Source organism: Hibiscus syriacus, unplaced genomic scaffold, assembly GCF_006381635.1.
Source record: "Hibiscus syriacus cultivar Baekdansim isolate YM2019G1 unplaced genomic scaffold, ASM638163v2 tig00110515_pilon, whole genome shotgun sequence".
Lineage (NCBI taxonomy): Eukaryota > Viridiplantae > Streptophyta > Magnoliopsida > Malvales > Malvaceae > Hibiscus > Hibiscus syriacus.
This window is the reverse complement of record NW_024062769.1, coordinates 1,697,769-1,721,636: the sequence shown is the minus strand read 5'-3', so window position 1 is coordinate 1,721,636 and position 23,868 is coordinate 1,697,769. Positions and strand designations below refer to the sequence as shown.

The 23,868-nt window shown below is 32.5% G+C and overlaps 1 pseudogene; it reads right to left on the bottom strand.

Annotated features, from left to right (window-relative positions):
* The window catches only part of LOC120130142, a 41,477-nt pseudogene extending 18,845 nt beyond the window's left edge, over window positions 1-22,632 (bottom strand).
* Window positions 22,633-23,868: the final 1,236 nt, after the last annotated feature.

Here is a 23,868-nt window from a genome sequence, read left to right as displayed (position 1 = left end):
CTCATATCATTTACATATTTGTATTGTTCTAGGAATGACTTGGCTAGATCCTTCCAAGTCTTGATATGAGATCGGTTCAACTGGTTGTACCAACGGATGGCTGAACTAGTCACACTCTCCTGGAAGCAGTGAATCAGGAGTTGATCATTTCTTACATATCATGTCATCTTTCAATAGAAGATGGTAATGTGGGCTAATGGACAACTGCTCCCATCGAACTCATCAAATTCAGGGGACTTAAATTTTGGAGGGAGAACCAAATCTGGGACTAAACTTAGTTTTATGGCATCGACTTCATAGTAATCATGGTCTCCTTTAACCATCTTCATTTGCTCCTCTAACTGCTTGATTTTCTCTACCATTTTCTTTGCCTTGTCCTCTTCATCAAAATATGGTATATGATAATCATCCAGATTATTCTTAGGGTTGGATACATAAGTGTTTACTTTTACAGCAGACGAGGCCTTTGTATTTGCAGCGGATGAGTCCCCTTTTAGTCCTGGTAAGATTTTAGGTAAAATAACCACTTGCAGGGTAGTTGACATAGTTACCATTTCAGATGTCCCTGCCCCGGGTGCATTTTCTTAATTTAGGCCAGTTAACTTTGCAACAATTAGATCAACCAAAGACTCTTAGGTTTTGGTGATTGACTCTAGAGTATTTTGATTATTTTGACTTAGTTTCTCCTCCAGCTCCCTTTGTAACCTTAGTATGTTCTCTTCGAGTTGAGCTATCTTTGCTTCTATTTTCTTCTTCTTTGAACGAGCGTTGTGAGGATGAGGTGTGTCCAATGCTTGGGGTGGTATGTCAAGTGTTTGTTCCTTTTTTTATGAAACATTTTCTATTATTTAATGTGAATGTAAAGAAATAAAGAAAAAAATAACAAATACAAAACATGTATAAATGCATGATGCATGAAATGTCCAAGGCATTGATCCAAAAATGTGTCTGTTATTATAAATAATCTTTATTGGGACAAAAGTGTTATTTATTAAGAGACAAAAACATCTTAAAGGTACATTCTCACTAAGTCCTCTAGATCCTAAACAACTTCTAACAGGTTGACAAGTCTTCTTTCTTCATATGTCACAGGTTGAATACCTTGCCGGACCACTCTAGATTCTCTCGCCAAACCGTGCAAGTGATGTGCTTGCTTTTTGACTTGTTCTAAGAAGTCTTGAATGACCATGTCTCTGGCTTTTACTCTTTGATGAGCATGTTCCCAACAAAAATTCCATTGAAATCCTCCATAAAAAGGACCTATCTGAAGCTCACTTGTTTGTTTCTTGAACTCGTCCACAATGGACTCTAACTCAGAAATGGTTTAACCATCATGTTCTTGCATTCTTTGAAGATACTTCTCCAGATCAGCTACATTGGTCTTTAGACGTTTGTTTTGGTGTTGGCTATCTAACAAACGTCTTTGGGAAGTCTTTAGTTATTTTTTTAGTGTCTCTCTTTCATCTTGTCCTTTGAACTTCCTTTCAGGCTGTTGGCTTCACTTTTCCAGAATTCAGAAGATCTTTTCAGGCTAGAATTATTCTGAATTTGTTCTTCATACCCCTTTCTCAAATCTTCTATCTCAAAACATACTTTCTTTTATTCTTTTTACTGATTTGTCTGCCCGATCTTTCTGAGTATCTTCATCTAACTTTCACTGGAATCTTTCATCCTCGAGTTCCCTTACTCTTCATTTGAGCTCCTCCTTTTCAGCTTCGAATTCTTTCTTTGCTATCTCTAGTTCGGAGGGAACTAGTTTAAAATGCTCTTTCATGGTTCGAGTATCTACATGCTCTGGCACAAGAATGGTGCCATTCATTCTTAACTTCCGCCATTCCAAATAATCTGGAGTAACCATGTCTTCAGCAGCTACAACATCCATACGAAACATCTTCTTTCATGAATTAACTACATCTTTGACCCTTTTCTTGTAGTTATCCTCATGGTATGTGAATTCTGATATAAATATCCCATGTGTAATTGGGACAAACTGTCGTGCCCCATATTGCCGAAGTACCATAAGTGGGGAATATCCGACTCCTCCCCATAATCCAAGTAACGTTATGGTTTCTGAGTCTCCACACCGATAAAGGATATCACTATGGGTCAACCAAGGGGCTCTCCAGACAATGTCCTTATCCTGAAGATGCTTGAAAACTTTTAACCATTTCTCTTTTGGAATGCCTTCTTTCCATTTCAGTGTGAGGAATTCCCCTAAAGGAGAGTAAGAAGTAGTGCTAAATCGACGGTAAGAAATCATGTTTGTCTTCTAAAAGGGACTATGGATCCAGACTTGAAGAAGCTGTGTACATCCTATAAATCTTCCTCTGCCAGTTTTTATGCAATGATTGAGTGATTGGAAAGTTTAAGCTAATATTACCGGTGTCAGGTTCACTCGCTTCATAAGTTGTTCGAACAGTTCCACCACAACCATCTCAATATATCCCAAGGTTTTTGGGAAAATAACTAAGCCGTAGATACTCAATGCGAAGAGATCAATCATCTTCCATTCATCAGGATGATTCTTCATTAATTGCTTGATGTGGGTCCAAGTAATTCCTTCTCCTTTACCTTTTTTCTGAATCTAGTAGATTACCCACTTATCATCTACCCCTGTAACCTTTGTCAACCCATTCTTGAAAGGCTAACTTTTGATGAACTTGGTGTAAACCCGGTTCATTCTGATTCCTTCACAATGTAGTAAACTAGGATATTCTTTCATTATGGGCACCATATCTTCTTGATTGAATATAAAACAATCATAACACATATTCTAAAATTACACTAAGGCTCGAATTAGGGGCTCATCAATCTTGACATGGAGTAGAAGTGTGATATCACCATATTATTGGCAGAATCCCTGTTTGTGGTTACTTTTCCAGCTGTCCCAAATGCTTCGCAATTCCTGAACGTCATTCTGCTTAAGGATGACAGAAGCATAACCAACCAGATCTAACACATAGTTGCCTTGCAGACTGTCGCCCTTTTCCTTCTGAGTCTTCTCTGACCATAGCCGGACATCTGCGTTTTTCACCTCTCGCATTACAACTCCTTTGTCCATTAATGTGAATTATTTGTGTTTAATAAACACTCTTTGCGGATCAACACATCTTTAATATGATGCAGATGATAAGATAAAAGAAAACAGAGAATGAAAATGAAACAAGTTAGTAAGATAATAATCAAAATAATACTGAAAGTAAAAAAATCCTACCCCACATGATATCTAACCCACATGCTTTAATTCTTACCCATCCATGATTTCTATCCCGCATGCTAATTTAATTTTGAGAAAGTCCTAACCTCATATTTTTTTAGTTTGAATGATTTGAACAGTAAATAAAACAGGAAATGACTCGAGCATCCTAGGTTTTGAAATAAAGTTTCAGGGCCGGCTCTAATTCCCTGTAGTCTCCCTGTTTAGGTTCTAAAGAAGGGTATCCGAGTTCTCCTTGCTGGTGCCCCCTTGGGCTTGCAAGACCCTCATCCTAAGCCCATGACAAGCTTATATGGACAGAGTTAAACTCTAGAGGATAAATTCCCTTATGTCTATACGGATAATAAATTCACACGAAGACATAAGGTATATGAATCCCGAAGGTTACTTGCTTGGCCTATATGGAGAATAAATTCCCACAAAGGCGTCACTTTCACCTCCACTTGTAAAAGGGTTTAGAGCTAGGGTATAGAGTCTGAGATGAATTTTAAAAAGCTGAAATCATTGAAAAATAAACATCAGTGCGACTATTTATTTGAAAATAATAACCAAAGGTAAATAACAAGGATAAAAAGGTTAAATTAAAACTTATACTTACAATTTTTACTTAAGAAGATAACCAAAAATTAATTTTGGCCTGACTCACTTACTTATCCCCAGTGGAGTTGCCAAACTGTCATAACCGTCCTTCAAGTGGGCCCAGAATTGGGCTTCGACTTAAATAGAACATGTAGGAGCCACTACCGATCATTTAAAAAATAATTAGGTTGACCGAACACCTCAATTTATCATCTTACCTGATCTGCGTTATACCAGAAATATGTTGGGTCCGGGAGACAGCTACAATCAAGGAAGAATTAGCACCCTTGTACTGCCATTTCGGTACCAATTTAATTTATCAGTTGTCATAATTGTGAAAATTACAAGTTAAATTAAATTTTAAAGATTTGATTCGAATCACTTACCTTTGATCGATTTTAAATTCGTCCTAAAAACAAAGCCAGATGAAAGTTTAATAAAAATAAAATAAATTAATGAAAAGGGTATTTAAAAAAAAGGTTAAGATTAGGGCCTACACAAAAATAAAATTCAAATGCTAAATTGGAAAATGCGAGGAATTGAAGATCAAATTAAAGTTACTGGGGGCTGCAATGAAAGAAATAGAAATTAAGTATGTAACACCCATATCCCGTATATTTTTTCATACACAAAATACATATGTCACATCACTTTTAAAATATTTTCTCTTTTTCAAAACCCGTAAAATTTTGTTTCTAATTTTTCTTAAAACATAACATTTTTAATATAAAGCAAAACATTAATTGAAATATGATAAGAAATTCTACTTAAATATAATTCAGAGCATTTTCATACTTTAATTACATGCCAACTAATGTTTTTCATAATAAACCAGAATATCTTATGGTTACTGATGAGTTAACCTTAATTGATGAAATCCGTTGCTACGACTTCACTCCTTATTTGATTTGTCTCTTCTTTTACCTACGCGTGGAAGCAACACACATTAAGTATTTACTTAGTGAAACATAATATTGTAAAGAAATCTTTATGTATACATAAGTATGCCATATTTATTTAATTCGTACAAAATCGTACATTCTTTAAGGATCCTATAATCCTCCTCAGTTAAACCGTATTTCATTCCCAATTATCTTAATTATTTTCAGTATGTCTAGCATACCTATCTTTCTTTATATTTTTCTTTTTCCATTTATCTCTTTAATCATTATTTTTTATTTTCATTGAGAGCATCCATTCATACTTATAATGCACCATTATGCATTTTTATATATGGTATTCTTTCATGCCAATAATGCACCCATATGCATTTCAATTATGGTATCTTTTCATGTCGATAATGCACCCATATGCATTTTATTTATGACATCCTTTCATTCCCTTTTATAAGCTATTATACATTTCATTTATGGCATCCTTTCATGCCCTTCTATACGCTATTATACATTTCGTTTATGGCATCCTTTCACACCCTTATATAAGCTGTTATACATTGTCATACCACTAGACTTTCACTCAAAGGCATTTAGCCTTTCATCTAACTAACATAATTGACACCATTCTGTCAAATGCAAAGCTAGGCCATTAATCTTTTATTTTTGAACTGTTTTTACTCTAATAATTATTCCAAATATCACTTAACTCTTTCAATTTATTATAAATTATATAGTTTGCACACGTAGTGCCAATACGATAATTTACAACTTATTATAATTTACGTGGGTTGCACACCCACTACTAAGACTGAAATTAACTCTTTTTAATTTATTATAAACTTATACATTTGCACCCTTAGTGCTAACATGGTTATTTAGAAACTTCCTATTCATGTTCATTTATTAAGATGAACACGTAGTTCCTATACAGTAGTTCATCAACTCATGATGAATTCTGTGGATTTGCACACATAGTGCTTGTACGGTTATTCATCAACTCATGATGAATTTTGTGGATTTGCACACATAGTACATGTACGATTATTCATCACATAGGATGAATTTCGTGAAATGCACACTTAGTGCAACGGTTATTCATCCACGTAGGATGAATTCTGTGAAATGCACACTTAGTACCGAAACGGTTATTCATCCACATAGGATGAATTCCGTGAAATGCACACTTAGTGCTGAAATAGTTATTCATCCATATAGGATAAATTCCGTGAAATGCACACTTAGTGCCGAAATTATTCAACCATGTAGGATGAATTCCGTGAAATGCAAACTTAGTCCCGAAATGGTTATTCATCCACCTAGGATGAATTCTGTGAAATGCACACATAGTGCCGAAATGGTTATTCATCCACCTAGGATGAATTTTGTGAAATGCACACTTAGTGACGAAACAGTTATTCATCCACATATGATGAATTCCGTGAAATGTACACTTAGTGTCGAAACGGTTATTAGGATGAATTCCGTGAAATGCACACTTAGTGTCGAAACGGTTATTCATCCACATAGGATAAATTCCATGAAATACACACTTAGTGCCGAAACAGTCATTCATCCACATAGGATGAATTCCGTGAAATGCACACTTAGTGTCGAAACGGTTATTCATCCCCATAGGATGAATTCCGTGAAATGCACACTTAGTGCCGAAACGATTATTCATCCACATAGGATGAATTCCGTGAAACGCACACTTAGTGCCGAAACGGTTATTCATCTACATAAGATGAATTCCGTGAAATGCACACTTAGTGCCGAAACGATTATTCATCCACATATGATGAATTCCATGAAATGCACACTTAGTGCCAAAACAGTTATTCATCCACATATGATGAATTCCCTGAAATGCACACTTAGTGCCAAAACATTTATTCATCCACATAGGATGAATTACGTGAAATGCACACTTTAGTGCCTATTTGGTAATCGCCACATACATATTAAGAAATCATACATATATGATTAGTACAACATATAGTTACACATTTAAGTGCGCTCACCTGGATTACCTCACTATTATATCCAAGACGCAAAGTTGATTACTCAGGTTCTTTGCCTTTGCCTTTTATTTTGCTTGACTCGAGAGCTTGATTTCAATCTACTCAAGCATCCATTAAATACATGTACAATATAAATTGTTAGTGTATTTCCCAACAATTAATCTTAAAAAGTACTCAATAAAACTTATTATTAACTTTTCTACAACATTATCAACCTATTTAACAATTTCTGGCTCCTCGGTATCGATACTCATATGGTATCAATACTACCATACTATGGTACTGATACTACGCTATGGTATCGATACCATTTTTGAATTCTGTTTCGAAATAGTATCGATACCTTCCCTTAGGTATCGATACTCCCTCTTCGGTATCGATACTGATTGAATCAGTATCGATACTACTTAGCAGATTCATCCTATTTTAGCCTGTAGTATCGGTACTGTTTTATTAGTATCGATACTCGTACCTAGAATTTCTAATTTTCAACCTGACTATCACCCAAATAGGGTTAAATTTTGTTATATATATACCATACAATGCTATTAAACTCTTCGTTAACTATCCATACTAACATTCCTTCATTTAGCCTCTTAAAACATCTAAAATCTTCCAAGATCAATCAATTCTAAGAATCACACCACTTTTCCTAAGGTGTTCTTAATCCAATCTAATGCTTATAATCTCTTATTTACCTCTTTGACAAGTCAAATCTACCAGTAAATATCCATAAACACTCCTATTTTAATATATCATTTAAAAACTCATTTTCTTCGATCTCAATTAGCCCATCCATCTCTTAGTTTTAATCTTATTTAACACCTCCTTATGTCTCTATAATCCTCAATGATTCAAAACCAACCAAAAACAAAAGGAAAAACTAACCAAATGAAATCTTACCTTTGAGCTATGGAGTAGAGTTCTTCTACGGGAAAAGAAGAAAAGAGAGATGAATATGTTAGCTTTTCTTTCCCATTTTGTTTCCATAAATCCATAATAAGGGGTAAATTTTAAATTCATTTATCCTTAAAGGAACAAAATACCCTCTATATTCCTCCATTTATACAAATTGGTCTTAAACACTACTTCAATCATTTCCTATCTTTTATCATTATTCAATTTAATCATCAAATTTTAAATCTTTTCAATGAAGTCACTGACCAGATATTTGGGGTATTACAATTCTCCCCATAAGAAAATTCATCCTCGAATTTAAAGACTTTATGCTTTTAACACAACATTTCAACTAGAAGAATCGTCTTTTTACACGGTTCTTGATTTCTTGAGTCCATATCCGTATTGGTTCTTTTTCATAATTCAAATCTAATCGAAACTCTATTTTCTCCCATGTAAGAACATGTGATGGATCTGATCGATAATTAATAAGCAACAACATACGAAGACATTCTTGGTCTTATCCATTTCGGGAGGCAAAAGCTAACTAATAAAATCTCATCATATTTATCCATCGAGTATTATGCTCGTACCCAAAATAAAGTGAGTTATTTTAGTAAATCTATCAACAATTACCAATATTGAATCTTTCTTGATAGGTGTTAAAGGTAGCCTTGTAACAAAGCCCACAATGCCATTTTCATTCAATACTAATCGCTTGTCCATAGCTTGCAAAATTGTAAAAGGTTTCTGACCAAGTACCTCTTTAACAAATTGGCCTTTCTTGGAAATTAATCAATGATTACTTCAAAATCCTTTAAAGGTTCTTTCGATCTTTTATGTTTTAGGTTCAACTCTCTTTAATTCCACCAATACTTTAGGCTTTTGTAATTAGCACAACTATAGCACCACTCACCATACAGATAATGGCGTCAAATCCTTTAAGGCAATCTCGACTGTTGTCAACTCTAAATCATGCGTAGGGTAATTCCTCTTGTAAATCTTTAACTTTATTGAGGCATATGCCACAACCTTTCCTTTTTGCATTTCTCCTTCCAAAAAAGACACATATTTCTTTTAAAAAAACTCGATTAGCAGCAAAGCTAACGTCTAAAAGCTTTTCATTAACCCTCAGTAGTAACCAACAAGCCCCAAAGAAATTTGAACTTCAGGATCATTCTTTGGGAGTTTCCAATTTACAACAACATAAGTTTTTTTAGGATCTACTCTTATACCTTATGCCAAAACAACATGGCCAAAGAAATCCATCTCTACTAACCAGAATTTCACATTGGAATAGTTTGACATACAAGTTCTTCTCTCGAAGAGTTTTATTTAACTGAAAAAATCTATTCATAACCTCATAGATTTATTTTTTTTTCGCTAATAACATAAATACTTCCCAAAATAAAATACTCGGAGTGATAAAACTTTGATCCATCAAATCTTATAATTGAACCCTAATTCTCTTGACTTACATAAATATTTAGATACTAAATCATTGAAATATATTCAATACCTTAATAACCATCAACCTTGAGTGATGATTTTACTTTCTCAATAAAAACTATAATTTCCATACCCTCTGCATCTTTCTGAATTAATCGTCTTTGGAGAAAAAAAACCTATACAAAATATGATCTTAACTTATCAACTGATAATTCCATCTGGTTCACCAGAAACATAGCCCTAGAATCTTTATCAATGTTTACTACCTGTCCAACTCATACTTGCACCATGACCCACTAGGGTTTACCGCTATCATCTCACTCGAGAGTAAGTTAAATAAAATACTTTTATTTTAAAATCTTTCATTTCCTTCTTGAGGAAATCCGTATAACTTTTCTAGATCCGTTTAAAAAATTCTTGAACAATTGAAACACTTTCTCTCTCAACTATGAAAATCTAATTATCCACATCATTAAATAAAAAGACTTGACAACTTTGTAGCAATAACCTCATAGCAGTTAATGCAAAAATTATACTAGTAACCAAATTTACTCTTTTTCTTATCATTACAAACTTGACACTTTTCCAAGTTCTTGAGAATTAATCTCGATTTTAAATAATAATTCATTGACGTATAAAATGGGTAGAAAATCCATTTCACTATTTACCCTATAAAAGTAACTATATTAATTCCATAAACTTCACATTTATTCTTAAATTAACTCATAATCACTTGATCCACTAATAACTCATCTTTTATAAGCTTTTAGCGTTCAATGTATTTACCGCTTACTTATTTCCTCTTACTCAAATTAACAATATTTTGAACACTTTAATGCTTCACTTAAATCTTTCTCAATTATGAAGAAATCTTATAATCATCAATAGATTCAGAAATCTCCTCTGGATCCTCATCCAATTCAACTTCTCTCATAAATTGTTCAAACTTTTTAATAGATTTCTGCCATGCAGAAACATCGTTAAACGCTGTGGCATTCCTTCCACATAATGGAGGAAAATTCCTAGCAGCTTTTACCCTTATCCGACATGATACTGAAATCATGTCGGATTCTCTTGGGTCAATTTTGATCTCGACTTTCGTTTTAATATCATATATTTTCTTAACTTTTTCCTTAGTTTCCGACATCTATTAGGACATTCACAAGAATAACATTCAATTTAATAAGGAGTGACCTCAATCACACTCTAATTGACACCCTATCAGTAACTTTAACAATCTTAATGGCATGTAATTCTTTCTCTCAATTCAATTAAACTCGGTTTCGGCCAAGGCCGAGAATCGGCTAAACCTGTAGCTCTGATACCAATAAATGTAACACTCATATCTCGTATACATTTTCGTACATGAAATACAGATGTCACATCACTTTTAAAATATTTCCTCTTTTCCAAAACCCGTAAAATTTTGTTTCTAATTTTTCTTAAAACATAACATTTTTAATATAAAGCAAAACATTAATTGAAATATGTTAAGAGATTCTACTTAAATACAATTCAGAGCATTTTTCATACTTTAATTACATGCCAACAAAATGTTTTTCATAATAAACCAGATTGTCTTATAATTACTGACGAGTTAAACTTAATTGATGACATTCGTTGCTACGGCTACACTCCTTATTTGATTTGACTCTTCTTTTACCTACGCATGGAAGTAACACGCGTTAAGTATTTACTTAGTGAGACATAATATTGTAAAGAAATCTTTATGTATACATAAGTATGCCATATTTATTTAATTCATACAAAATCGTATATTCTTTAAGGATCCTATAATCCTCCTCACTTAAACCGTATTTTATTCCCAATTATCTTAATTATTTATAGTATGCCTAGCATATCTATCTTTCTTTGTATTTTTCTTTTTCCATTTTTCTCTTTAATCATTATTCTTTATTTTCATTAAGAGCATCCATTCATACTTATAATGCACGATTATGCATTTTTTTCATGCCGATAATGCACCATATGCATTTTATTTATGACATCCTTTCATGCGCTTTTATAAGCTATTATACATTTCATTTATGACATCCTTTAATGCCCTTCTATACGCTATTACACATTTCATTTATGGCATCCTTTCATGCCCTTCTAAACGTTATTATATATTGTGACACCTCTAGTCGTTTACTAAAAGGCATTTAGCCTTTCATCTAACTGGCATAAATGACACATTTTCTGTCAAATGCATAGCTAGGCCATTAATCTTTTATTTTTGAACTGTTTTTACTCTAATAATTATTCCATATATAACTTAACTCTTTCAAATTATTATAAATTCAATAGTTTACACATATAGTACCAAAATGATAATTCACAACTTATTATAATTTATGTGGGTTGCACACCCACTACTAATAATGAAATTAACTCTTTTTAATTTATTATAAACCTTATACATTTGCACCCTTAGTGCTAAAATGGTAATTTACCAACTTCCTATTCATGTTCATTTATTAATATGCACATGTAGTGCCTATACGGTAGTTCATCAACTCATGATGAATTATGTGGATTTGCACACATAGTGCCTGTACAATTATTCATCAACTCATGATGAATTCCGTAGATTTGCAACATAGTGTCTGTACAATTAATCATCACATAGGATGAATTCTGTGAAATGCACACTTAGTGCCGAAATGGTTATTCATCCACGTAGGATGAATTCCGTGAAATGCACACTTAGTGACGAACCGGTTATTCATCCACATAGGATGTATTCCGTGAAAAGCACACTTAGTGCCGAAACGGTTATTCATCCACCTAGGATGAATTCCGTGAAATGAACACTTAGTGCCGAAACAGTTATTCATTCACCTAGGATGAATTCCGTGAAATGCACACTTAGTGTCGAAATGGTTATTCATCCACCTAGGATGAATTCCGTGAAATGCACACCAAGTGCCAAAACGGTTATTCATCCACATAGGATAAATTCTGGGAAATGCACACTTAGTGCTGAAACGGTTATTCATCCACATAGGATGAATTCTTTGAAATACACAGTTAGTGCCGAAACGATTTTTCATCCACCTAGGATGAATTCCGTGAAATGCACACTTAATGTCGAAACTATTATCATCCGCATAGGATGAATTCCGTGAAATACACACTTAATGTCGAAACGGTTATTCATCCACATAGGATGAATTCCCTGAAATACACACTTAGTGTCGAAACAGTTATTCATCCACCAGGATGAATTCTGTGAAATGCACACTTAGTGTCGAAACGGTTATTCATCCACATAGAGTGAATTCCGTGAAATGCACACTTAGTGCCGAAACAGTTATTCATCCACATAGGATGAATTCTCTGAATGCACACTTAGTGCCAAACGGTTATTCATCCACATAGGATGAATTTCGTGAAATACACACTTTAGTGCCTATTTGGTAATCACCACATACATATTAAGTAATCATACATATATGATTAGTACAACATATAGTTACACATTTAAGTGCACACACCTAGATTACCTCGCTATTATCCAATACGCAAAGTTGATTACTCAGGTTCTTTGCCTTTGCCTTTTATTTTGCTTGACTCGGGAGCTTGATTTGAATCTACTCAAGTATCTATTAAATACATGTACAATATCAATTGTTAGTGTATTTCCTAACAATTAATCTTAAACATTACTCAATAAAACTTATTATTAACTTTTCTACAGCATTATAAACCTATTTAACAATTTCTGGCTCCTCAGTATCGATACCCATATCATGGTATCAATACTACCATTCTATGGTACTAATACTACGCTATGGTATCGATACCATTTTTGCATTCGTTTTTGAAATATATCGATACCTTCCCTTCGGTATCGATACTCCCTCTTCAGTATCGATACTGATTGAATCAATACCAATACTATTTAGCAGATTCATCCTATTTTAGCCTGTAGTATCGGTACTGTTCCATCAGTACCGATACCCGTGCCCAGAATTTTTAGTTTTTAACCTGACTATCACCCAAATAGGGTTAACTTTTGTTATATATACCCCATACAATGCTATTAAACTCTTCTTTAACTATCCATATTAACATTTCTTCATTTAGCCTCTTAAAACATCTAAAATCTTCCAAAAACAATCAATTCTAAGAATCACACCACTTTTCCTAAGTTGTTCTTAATCCAATCAAATGCTTCTAATCTCTTATTTACCTCTTTGACAAGTCAAATCTACCAGTAAACATCCATAAACACTCCTATTTTAACATATCATTTAAAAACTCATTTTCTTCAATCTCAATTATCTCATCCATCTCTTAGTTTTAATCTTATTTAAAACCTCCTTAAGCCTCTATAATCCTCAATGATTCAAAACCAACCAAAACCGAGAGGAAAAACTAACCAAATGAAATATTACCTTTGAGCTATGGAGTAGAGTTCTTCCACAGGAAAAAAAGAAAAGAGAGATGAATATGTTAGTTTTTCTTTCCCCTTTTGTTTTCTTAAATCCCTAATAAGGGATAAATTTTAAATTCATTTATCCTTAAATGACCAAAATACCCTTTATATTTGTTCATTTATAAAAATTGGTCTTAAACATTATTCCAATAATTTCCTATCTTTTATCATTATTCAATTTAATCATCAAATTTTAAATCTTTTCAATGAAGTCACTGACCTGATATTTGGGGTATTACAATTATCCAATTTGCAAGAATATAAAGATATGAACGAGGATTAAATTGAATAAATTAAAAATTCAGAGGCAAAATTACACATGGTGACCAAAATGAATTACGTATCAAAATATTAGGGACTGTGAAAATAATTTAACTATTAGCTAATTATAACCTAGTCCTCGATTATAAATACTCCTAAAACTAAAAAAATCATTATTACCTATTCCACAAAAAAATCCCTCAAACACACTAAACTCTCTCTCCCTTATCCCTATCCGGCCGAATGATCGGCCACCATCCTAGCCTCGCACCGCTGTCCAGACTGCCGCACCGACCACCTCCCCTGTGGCAGGAAAAAATCAAACCACCCTAAAATAATCCCTTCAATCCCATGAACCCAAAACCGAAACCCAAATGTTCAAATAATGCCTTCTCCGTCGTAGATCTGAGAAAATAGCTTCGATATTTTCCTTTTTTCGACTAGATCCAACTATTTCCAGCGTCTTTTGGTTTCCTCATGACTGTGTTCCTCTTCGCCTAGCAGTCTTTGATGAAAATTTTAAATTTTGTGATTGTAACACCCATATCTCGTATACCTTTCCGTACACAAGATAAAGAGGTCACATCACGCTATAAAACTTTTTATCATTTGAAAACCAGTAAAAATTTGTTTCAATTTGATCAACTATAAAATATGATATTTGTAAAAGCAACATACTAAAACTATCACTTATATACATTACAAATTATTCACTACAGTTTGATTACATGTCGATTATGTTCTCAAAATTAATAAGATTGTCATAATGTTACTGAGGAGTTAACATTTAATTGATGAAAGTTGTTTCTACTGCTACACTCCTTTACGCAACTAATCTTTGCCTTTACCTACGCGTGAAAGAAACACATGTTAAGTATTTACTTAGTGAGACATAATATTGCAAGGATATTACAATTATATGATAATATCTTATAAATATTAAATGAATAATTTATTATCATCATTCATAAGGACCAATTAAGCCCTAACCAGTTAAATCATAATTCTTTTGTACCATCATGGAAATTATTCTTAATATGTCCATCATACTTATCCTTCTTTATAATTTCCCCCTTTATTCTTTATTTTCCATGTGTACATCAAATGTGAAATTACTATACATGTATTTCACCAAGGTACCAATTGATCATATATCTGTTATAATCAACATGGTGGTTCCTTAAATAATATTAATACACCAGTTTTGTAATTTCATTTGGGCACTCTTTCTTGCCCATTATGTCTTGTTTACGTTTTCCTTTATATCATCCATTCATAATAGTTATGCATTGTTTCACATTATATATATATATATATATCATCCCTTCATATCATTTATGCACCATTCATATCACAATACATTCTAATTCCTTTATTCTTTTACCCAAAGGTATTTAGCCTTTCATCTAACTTGCATATTTGACACTTTTCTGTCAAAAGTACAGCTAGTCCCTTATTCTTTTACTCAACAGTGTTTAATCGTTCATCTTTTACTCAACAGTGTTTAACCGTTTATCTAACTGGCATAACTGACACCTTTCTGCCAATTGCATAGTTAGACCATAATCTTGTATTTTAAAACAGTTTCTACTATAATAATTATTCATAATACCAACTAACTCTCTCAACTCATTATAAATTCTATAGTTTACATTGTTAGTGTTAATACCGTCATTTCTTAACCCTTACTATAATTTAGATAAGTTGCATACCCACTACTAATATTAAAATTCAAAAACTTATTAAATAATTCTCTATTATTGAAACCAAACTTCTTTCATAATTCTTATCATAAAAATCCTTCGAATGCCCAATATACCTTTCTTTTCATTTTTTTCTTTAGCAATTACTCGTTAATTTTATTTATGGCATCCTTTTATGCCTTAATGCATTCTTTCATGCATTTTTAGTTATGGCATTTTTTCATGCCAATAATGCACCCATATGCATTATTCTTTTATGCTGATAATGCATTCATATGCATTTCAGCTATGGCATCCTTTCATGCCAATAATGCACCCATATGCATTATTCTTTTATGCTGATAATGCACTCATATGCATTTAAGCTATGGCATCCTTTCATGCCAATAATGCACCTATATGCATTATTCTTTTATGTTGATAATGCATCCATATGCATTTCAACTAAGGCATCTTTTCATGCCAATAATGCACCCATATGCATTATTCTTTTATGCTGCTAATGCACCCATATGCATTTCAGCTATGGCATCCTTTCATGCCAATAATGCACCCATATGCATTATTCTTTTATTTATTCATTCTAGAGCAGTTCATACTCTAAAAAGTATTCATAATATTCTTTCCATACATATAGAAATAACATAATCAATATTATAAAACATATATAAATTTGAACATTCTAATTTGAATGTTCTTCCTCTTACATACTTACAACAAGATACTCACCTAGTAATCCCTTCTAATAAAGTATAGAAACTTTTGACAAATCAACATCTTTATCTTTCCCCCTTTTCTTTCTAGATTCAAAATCTTGGTTCCAATCTACACAAGTATCCATTAAGTACACATAACATACCAATGTTAGTATACTCCTTAACCTTGTACTTTAAGAATATTCAAAATATCATTATTTCAATTTCTATAGCAATTTCAACCTAATTGGTTGTTCCAAGCTCAATAGTATCGATACTACTACCCTGGTACTGATACTTCTATATTATGGTATCGATACCCCCTTCCGATATCGATACCAATTTTAGGTTCGATGTTACCTGGTATCGATACCCTTACCATGTATCGATACTACCTTGTCGGTATCGATATTGATTCAATCAGTATTGATACTACTTACCTAATTCATCCCATTTTAGTCTATAGTATCAGTATTGTTCTATAGATATCGATACCCTTGCCCAGATTTTCTAGTTTTTAACTCGATTATTAGCCAAATAGGGTCAAATTTCAGTATATTTACACCCAACAATGCTATTTAACTCTTCTCTACTTATCCATACTAACTTTCCTTTATTTAATTACTTAAAACATCTAGTATCCCTCAAGGGCATTTGATTCTAAGAATCACACCAAAATCTCTAGCTTGTTTTTACACTCATCCAATGCTTCTAATCTTTCATTTACCTCTATGACAAGTCAATTCTACTAATAAACCTAAATAAACACTCATATTTTAACATATCATTTTAAAACCCATTTTCTTAACTCTCTATTATTTCTTCCATCTCATAATTTTAATCATATATAACCTTTCTTTAAGCTGATATATCACTTAAGGTTACAAGAACTACCCATAATCGAAAGGAAAAAATGATTAATTATAGTTTACCTTGGGAGCTATTGAAGAGAGCAAAACCCACGGGATAGAAAAAAAAAGAAAAATAGCTTCTTTGACTTATTTTCCCTTTTTATTAAATCCCTAGAATGTAAATAGGTTTTAAATTCATTTCACTTAAAAACACCAAAATGCCCTTCTATTAATCCATCTCTTACACATTGGTCTTACTTAAGTCATTTCTTATACTTTACCTTTTATTCAATTTAGTCCTCTAAATTTTAATTCCTTTTAAATTAGTCACTGACCTACTATTTGTGGTATTACGGTGATGGTATTTATATATTCGAAACGTATTTTTCCTTGTTGCCTTGCTTGGTTTTCTGTGTATTTTTCTTGTATTTTTCAGCATCTTGGTGGGGGTATTTATATCCTCTCTGTTGGTAGTCGTTGTCGAACATCCCGAGATGGGTCAGTCCCGTTCGGCGTTCATGGAACGCCTTTCGATTTATGGGATATGTATTCTTTGATTTTGTTTCGGGGTCTATGGAACGTTTTAGCTTGATTTTAAGAAATTCTGGCTTCGGGTATCGAGAATCGGGTCGGTGGATGATTTTTAGGGGCGTGACCTTCACGCGCCGTTGAATGGTGACCATTACCCTCCTTGTGTAATCTGGACTGTTAGATCACTTGGCCAGATCTAACGGCCCTCGTGCGGCTATGTTTTGGTATATGTTTGTTTTAGGGTTTTATGACCCTAACCACCCTTGATCTGTTTCGTTGATCCTAGCTTGATCTCACGGCCGAAGATGCGTGACGCCTTAGCTTATTACAAAACCCTAGCTCTATTGGGCTCGTCGGGTCAGCTTGTTGGATCGGGCTTGCCCAACCAGTTGGGTTCCTTGCTGGGCCTCTTAGACTATTTTGAGCCTAAAATAAAAAAAAAATAAAAAATAAAGAATAAATAAAACAAAATAAATAAAATAAATAAAATAAAAGAAATAAATATAATGTAACTAAAATAATTAAAACTATATAATATAAAAATATGTTTTCAAAAAGTATATGTTTCAAAAATCGTTTTTAAAAATTATATATTATATGTTTTCAAAATGTTTTAAAAACTATATATTATATTTTGTAAAAAATATTTTCAAAATTATATATTATATGTTTTCAAAATGTTTTAAAAACTATATATTATATATTTTCAAGATGTTTTAAAAACTATACATTATATATATTTTCAAAATAGGTTTTTAAAACTATATGTTATGTAACATCCCAAAATCAGAGCTAGTGACTAAAATGTACATTTTAGGAATTTTGTGCTCAATTTCAAAATAAGTTAAAAGTTCAGGGACTTAAGTAACGAATTTTAATGTTGGATTAAATAGCAAAGATGGATGAATTAAAGGGGTAAAATGGTCTTTTCATTTGAAAGATTTTTATCTTCCCTTTTTGAGTAATATAAAACGTGGAAAATGTGAGAAAACTTCCAGAGTTCTCTTCTCCTCCTCTCTCCTTCATGCGTGGAAGCCAAGAACAAAGGTGAGAGTTCTTATTAGTGGATTGTTAGTTAAAATTTAAGTTGGTTTTGATTCTTAGAATGATAAGAAAGCTTAAGGGAAGTTTTAAATGGTTTGAAAATCAAAGATGAACAAGTTATGAGGAATTAAGAAAAGGAGTTTTTAAGTGAAATTTTGAATAAGAAGGTTTAAATGAATTTAGAAGTTGAATTTGACTTGTCATAGGTATGAATAAGAAGTTATAAGTGTTAGAAAAAAGTTTGGATTATATGGAAAGTTTAATGAGATTTTTAGTTTTAATAACTTGGGAGATATATGGAAGATAATAAGGTGTTGGAATGATAGAATTTAGTTAAAGTGTTTATAGTTGAGTTTGGTAGTATAAAAAGGGCTTTATATGATGAAATTGAATGAAGAGTTGATGAATTTTCGGGTGAAAAAGTTTGTTTTGGGCAGGGTGTATTGGTATACTATGAATAGGTACCGATACACTAAGACCAAATTTGAAGAACAGATTAATAGTGTATCGATACATTAAGGAGTGTACCGATACCCGTGAATTTCGAAGCTAATTTGGGTACCGGTACACCCGTAGTGTACCAATACACTCCTAAAGGGAAAAATGAATTATGGTTCATTAAATTAATTTAAGTTATTAGCATCGAATTATAAGGTTTAGGCTTTTGATAATGTCTTGGAAATTATATTTATGTAGTTACTGAGCCTAAACGAGTTCCAGAACAATTGGCAAGTAAGATATATCGGGGGAAAGACAAAGAGTTATAAGTGCTCGAATTGACTAGTGAGGTCAGGTGAGTGCACATTAATTAGTATATGTTGTTTCATGGGAAATAAGACTGTGATAAGTCTATTTCCTATACTATAATACATGAATTCATGATTATATGCAGGTGTTTGATATAAGTATATGTGATGTATGTTATTGTGTATGTTATATGATTATGGAAAATACATGTAATGTAAGGATGATACAAACCATGTGATATTGAACTATGTGATTATATATGAATGGTATAATTTATATGATTTTAAGGCATGTGAATACATATTTATGAGATAAATAAGATAACAATATGAAAATATGACAAAAGTGAATTTATAAGAATTAATATGAACTAGGTAAGCAAATAAGGTTATATAAATAATAAGAGCCTGAGTTGGATAAGTACATAGTTGTGTGATCATTTATGTGAATTAGTATAATAGAATTGTAAGATTAAACTAAGGATATGAGAATAGTATATCAATTAGGAGACTTGAGCATAAATGATGATATGAACATATAAGATAAGCTATAAGGAAAATATTCATGTGCTTAAATAAAATTATGACATAGATGAATATTATAGAGTGAATCATAAGCCATAGGAGATGAGATAAGTTATTAGGTATGTATATGATATATGCTTTTAAATAGGACATATGTGATTATGAGAAGAAGAATATAAACCATGGGAATACAAGTATAGGTAAAATGATATATGTATGTATATATAGATGACTCTGAATTATAGGAATGTTATATGATTTATACTAGGATAAATTATGAGGATATATATATGAAATGAGTTATACGAGTACATATTTAGGTGATGAAATGGTAGACTATCTGAACATTTGAAAATATGTCTGTGAGAAGACATAAGAATAAAATATAAGAAATGTGACCAGAAATGTGAAATGACATGAAAGTTGATATAAATTATGTAAAGTGATCTACGTAACTATTTGTATTTGTGATCCAAGTTATGTGACATAAGCTACGTGAAATGTGAAAGTAAATTACATGTTTATGTGAATGTGGGAAATGATATAAAAGATAATGCTCATGTTATGTTTCATGAGAGCTAGGGGTATAGTTGGCATGCCTAGAGTCGAGGGTCTACGCGGTCATTCGGGATATATATGTATCCTTTGGAACATCTATGGGGTCTTTTGAGACATATACTTGGTCCTTGGAATATGTATATGATTCCTAAGGAATTTTCTATGTGGTCCTTATGGACATCTTATATGGCACTTAGGTGCATTTCTACGCGGCACTTCGGTGCATTTCTACGCGGCACTTCGGTGCATTTCTACATGGCACTTCAGTGTATTTATACGAGCTGTGGTGACAGCATTAGTGCACAATCTCTATAGACTCACATATTTATAGTTCTCACATGAGTACATGGGCTAATAAAGAAGATGATATAAAAGAACCTTGTATGATATTTTGTGCTTTGATTGTAATCTTTATGGTATGATGATGATGTGTATATAGCGTGGTTAAGAAGAATAGATACAAGAACATATGACTAAAAGATAAGACTATTAAAGAGATAGTGATAAACTTATTACATATAAATTATATGCTTCGTGTTACGAAACATGTTACAAGAATTATATGATGATATGTATGTTTCTTTGTGAAACAATATGTATGTATGATATACAAAATGTAATAAGTATAATATATATTAAACAGGAGTAATAATAATCATTAAAATGAAATGGTATGTATATATATGTGTTTATGTTTGAATGCATTTTATAGTTTATCATGATTACATGAAATGTGCATAATAGGAATTAGTTATGATATGCTATAGTCAGTTTATTTATTCCTCACTAAGTCATCGACTTAGCGTGTGAGTGTTTCACACGTAGGTTTCGAAAAAGCGAGAAGATACGCTAAGAGGAGCAAAACATGTTAGCATCTCCTTTACGAAGTTCATATCAGAAAAGTAGTTGTAAATTTATGTATATTGTTATATTAATTGTAGTTGGCATGTTCTAAGAGAATGATATTGAATATACTCTGATAGGTTTTATAAGACCAAACGTTTTAGTTAATGAAAATCATTCACTTTCTCGAATTTTGGATTTGAATTTTAACCAATTTGTAAAGAAAAATGTTTTGAAAAGTCAATGAAATACCTCATACTCGAATCCGGGTCAGATACGAGTTGGGGGTGTTACATATTATATATTTTCAAAATATTTTCGAAACTATTTATATATATGTTATATATATACTAAATAAAACCCCAGACGAAAATGAGTGACTACAAAAACTAACACATTCAAATCTCTCCTTTTTTCTTTAAATGACACCCTATTTGACTTGCTCCGAATTTCCCTCTAAATCTTCCTTTATATAGAACTTCATATTATATTTCTTCTTCTTCTCAATCGAACTCGAGCTAGCTTTGCTACTAGACACTAGATTGCATCAGAAAGAAATAACCCTGAAGATCATGAGCATACATGAAATCGAACATTGGAAAATAGTTAATGGATGATTGGTGCACGTAAATTGGAATTTTCTAACAATGATAATGAAGACACCCATTGTATATCCTCCTCTACTTGGCCAAAAGTCATATTTTCCTTTAACAAATCGCCAACTACATAATTTGGGTTATTTCCAATATAGATTTTGGATGCTATTTCCCATCAAAACTCATTAGTTGTATTAGTAATTGCACACTGAAAGCGCATAAAATACCGCAATTAAATTATTTTATTTTCTAGTATGGTCGTAAGAACATGCAAATCAACGAATCAAACAATTTAAAAAAAAACCCTAAAATTTAGCATACCAATTTTTTCGCCCAAAGTGGCTTGAAATGCACGGTCAAACAAATCTTCCCTCCTCTATACATCTGTGCAAAAAAATAATTGTCAAATCAAGCAAAAGGAAAAAAAGGATTAAGTTTTTTCACCTTCTGAGTCTTGCCATCGAGTTCGGGCAACTCAAGCTCAGAGCAGTGGCGGGATAAGTAACGGGGACATCAAATTGGAGATCGAACTCATACTTGAGGAGATTATGAGCACACCATCAGTTGCCAGTCCAACGTATCCCTTCGAGATTGGTTGTTGATATCTGGAACCAATCGTTGTCGTTAGACTTATTCATCTGGGTGTAGGCAATTAGAGCTCTATATTACTACTTCAGCCTCTGAGTCCATGTCGCTCCGTCTCTGGGGCCTGCCTTCGTTATCAATAGCAGAATTTGGGTTACCGTCGACTTTGTATTTGGGTCTCAGCCTTCCATTTTCGGGTTTCCCCTCTTTCTCTAACCCTAACCCTAATATGCGATTTTGATTTCTAGATGATGATTGAAAATTTGAAGCATCACTGCATGTTTCATTTTTACGTATCCGCTAAAATGCTTCTTCATTTTATCATCTGTTATTATATCAAATCAATGAGGTATAGTATATATATATCCGACCACCTTCAATTTTTTCTTTTATAGTTGGGTGAGCAAAATAAAAGAAAGAGTAAAGTTCAATGAGGAACAATGTAATTTACCTTTTATATTTTCAATTATTTTTATATTAAATAATAAAAAATGACACATTATCACATCATTAAAGAGTTAATGGTAGAGTGAGCAAAATGATTTAATCTGTAAAGTTCAGTAAGCAAAATAGAAAAATTGAAGTAAATGAATAAAATAAGATAGTAAAGTTCAATAACGAGGTGTAGGTATTCAAATTTATTTTCTTGTGGATGATGGTCACTCCAAGACAAGTCCAAAGGTCGGTAGTAAGAGGGATTTCACTTAAATTACTTAGATACTGAGTTGAGAACTCGACATACATGTCGATAAATATTTTTATGGCATTATTGGAAAGTACAAATAAAGTCGGTGGGATATCCACAATAATATAGTATGAGGCGTGAAACATACATCATTCAAAATTGATTATTGATGTTGACATTGAAAATCAATGAGAAGAAATACATGATTCCAACGAAGATAGAGAAATTGAGGAACTCATTTTGGATGACGATGATAATTTTATGGTGGTGGTGAACTCAATGTGGCTATTGATAAAGTTCTATCATCATTCCAACATACCCCTTACATTTACGAGATAGATTATGATGCGATGAGGGCACATGAATTTCCAAACATGCATATTTAACTCCATACCACATGGTTGAATCATTCAAAAAATCAGGTGAACTATCAATTAGGATATAATTTAGAGGAAAAAAATAAGCTATGATGGTGTTAATGAGTATCACATCAAAGGCCATGTTAATTTCCATGTTGTAGAGTCCAACTAGAAAACCATATATGTGAAGTGTGTTAAATATGCCCAAAGTAAAATATCAGAGTGTCTAAAATTCAGAGGGAAGACGCTTGAGTCGTTAAAAGGTATAATGGTCCTCACATGTATTTGTAAAACTCAATTAAACAAGACCATTGACTATTGAATTCTAATGTAATATTCCAATATGTGAAGGTGTTGGTTGAACATAATCCAAGGACCCTTTG